Source organism: Ochotona curzoniae, unplaced genomic scaffold (assembly GCF_017591425.1).
Source record: "Ochotona curzoniae isolate NIBS_2020 unplaced genomic scaffold, NIBS_Ocur_1.0 contig_66, whole genome shotgun sequence".
Taxonomy (NCBI): domain Eukaryota; kingdom Metazoa; phylum Chordata; class Mammalia; order Lagomorpha; family Ochotonidae; genus Ochotona; species Ochotona curzoniae.
Window position 1 is genome coordinate 26,800,585 of NW_024466512.1, and position 3,149 is coordinate 26,803,733.

Sequence of the window (3,149 nt, forward strand, 5' to 3'; positions counted from 1 at the left end):
GATCCTGGGTATCCATTCATGTGTCAAAACTACAAACCTGCAGGCCTTTGCATAGGATAGGTAAGCTGGGAAACATTCTGGCACTCTCTTGCTCACACAGTTTTATCATTTGGGAAATGGAGACTATGGAAAAACACCATAGAAACCACAAAACAGAGATTATTCAGAGGGTGTTTGTTCAGTGGTTTGGACATTTCTGAGAAATGCCCGTTTCATTGATTCAGGATTGAGAAAACCCTTCTAAGGTCTATTGGTTCATAAAATCTACCTTGTGGTTTCAAGACATATTCATTCTACTTTATTGCAAAGGCATCAGAAACAGAGGAGGCCAAGTCATAATATATGCACTCCGAAGTTACATCACACATCCTCTGATTTTCTCTGTGCCAGCTCTGATTCCAGCAGTCCATGATGTCACACTTGATTCTTACATGCACCAACCAGTTCAGGGTTAGGTTCAGTCTGTCACCTACACTAGTCAACATACTTACCAGCACATGCAGCTGCCTGGTCAGTTCCGACTCAGCCTCGTATCTCATGCAAACTGACAGAAACTGAGCTGTGGTCCAGCCCAACCAGCCTACCACAGAACCAGTCCTCACACACATCAGTACATCCATGCAGCCATGGTTGTTGCTTATCCAGAATCTGCCATAGGATAGCATGACCCAGAATAACATCTCATCAAGCTGTCATGGCTGAGCTCTCTCTAACCAACCTCCAAACCCCGCCTTATGCAATAAAACATGTGCAGCTGCATTGGCCATGTTTGGCTGCTCCAAACTTTGTTTCTCATGTTCACCAGTGGAAAGTACAGCTTAACAGGGGAATACCCAAAGTTCCCCTGGTATGACATAGCTCTCCACCTTTCACAGACAGTGGTGGGAGATGCAGCCCATAATGTGGGTCCCCAGAGGTCCCCTACCAGGCTAGTTAGCCTTGGATTTTGTGTGTCCTGTCAAAAGCTTCAACCCAGTTGCCATGGCACACCTACAGTCTGAGCTCTTGCGGGCAGGTGTTGCAGCCCAGCTTGTGCAGGCATAATCCACATCATGTTATGAATCTCCTTCATACCAGCAAGTGCTAAGGTCTGGCCAATTCAGATCTGGTGCACAAATATGGAGACAGGGGCTATATTCCTGCCTGGCCTGACACACAAAAACCACAACTGCTGTGCTCCAAGGAGGCAGGGGGAGAGGCTGTAGACTATTAGGGGAGATCCTCAAGCTCCCCAACCAGGCCTAGTTCAATGCATGTGAGTGCAGGGAACCTACTTGACATGGTCTGCCGTCAGTCCCTGACCTTGCATGTATTGATGAGTACGGTAACCTGGCACTGGTCGGTATTCTCCCAGCCTCAGTCCTACAAGTGACACAGGTGTTCCTGTCAGGAGAGTTCCATGGTCTAGCCTGGATCAGCCCATCACTCCCCTAGCTCTCTGCATAAACCATCAGGTGCTACAGTCCCACAGAAGTCATCCCAATATTCACCTTCAATATCTGTCCTAAGAACTAGTTCTCTCACTAAGTGGTGGGTGCTATAGTCAAGTATAATGTGGCACATCTCCTGCTGTGACATTTCACTGGTGGGACTGCAACCTAGCCCTGTTAGGCATATCCCCAGCCCCTGATTCTTTGGTGAGCACCAGCAGGTTTCAGGTGATGCTGTTTAGTCCAGCCCACATTTTCCCACCTGGATGGGTCCCTTGGTGTGACCCAGACTTGACCTGCAGTTTACCCTCTCTAAACCACTCTGTCTCAGTCCCTGGCCTGCCTTTGAGTGCAGTGGCATGCTCCATGGAAGACCCAAGAGATCATTTCTTTCCTTTCAAACATGCCTTCAGCTGCTACTACTTCAATATCCCCAAACTCGTTTTCCAGGTAATCTGTTGCCAGACCACCACTGCCTGGAGCTGCCCAGGCAGGTCCCAGCCTGCCTTCCCCTAGTGTGTTGAGAAAAAAAGAGAAAATAAAGGAAAAGATAATAAGCAGTTAAGCTGCCATATTGGTTTAGTTAACACAAATTTGGCATGTACAAGGCCCTGAATTGTCACCAGCTCTTCTCTGCTTGTCTCCCAACAGTGTAACACTTACCTAGGCACAAAGCAACCTAGGCAATTGCTTAGAGCTGGGGATTGAAACTTACTTCTTTCTTTTTTCAGGATTAATGATTTGTTGGAGAAGCAGAGTCACTGATGGATGAAGAAAGGCACAGGTACTTTAAGTTGCCCTTTTGTAATCCCTTCAATATTCCCCTATAGATTGAAGCCACACCTAACACTGTTTCTCTCTTTCACATGAAAATTATACTTGCTTGGGCCTGGCGCAGTGGCGCAAGTGGTTAAGGTCCTCGCCTTGCACGCCCGGGATCCCATATGGGCGCAGGTTCTATTCCAGCAGTCCCTCTTCCCATCCAGCTCCCTGCCTGTGGCCCGGGAAAGCAGTCAAGGACGGCCCAAAGCTTTGGGACCCTGCGCCCGCGTGGGAGACCCGGAAGAGTCTCTTGGCTTCGGATCGGCATAGCATTGGCCGTTGCACTCACTTGGGGAGTGAATCATTGGATGGGAGATGTTCCTCTCTGTCTCTCCTGTCTGTATATCCGCCTTTCCAATAATAAAAATAATAAAAATAAAACTTTAAAAAAAAAAGAAAATTATAGTACCTAGAGATGACAACAGAGATCCTTTTCCTTTTCACTTTGGGAATGTCATTATAAAGACTAACATGTGCTGCTAGTAATTGATTTTATTTCACTTCTAATTCATGTTATTGTATACAAAGATGGAATTTGGAAAAATGACTTAACATTTAATAATGTTTTTATTCTGGACACTTAGGAAAGAAAGAATTCTGAATTATCAAACACCAATCATCTTCCACTATTTGACAGTGATAACATATTAATAACTCAACATTAGGCAGGGATTGAAACATGTGGCAGTCAAATCAGAAATTACAAGGTACTGGTTATTGCAATCATACATTTATGAAGGACCCAGAAAGCTTCCTAGTGGAGACTTGATCTAGAGAAATAAAGAAATAGTGGAGTAGAGAACATGGAAGGAAGCCATAATAGAAGGAGGTGTTGGGATTCCTGCATCAGGACAGCAGTAGACCACAGCACAACAGCAGGTCTGTGACCTGCCCTCT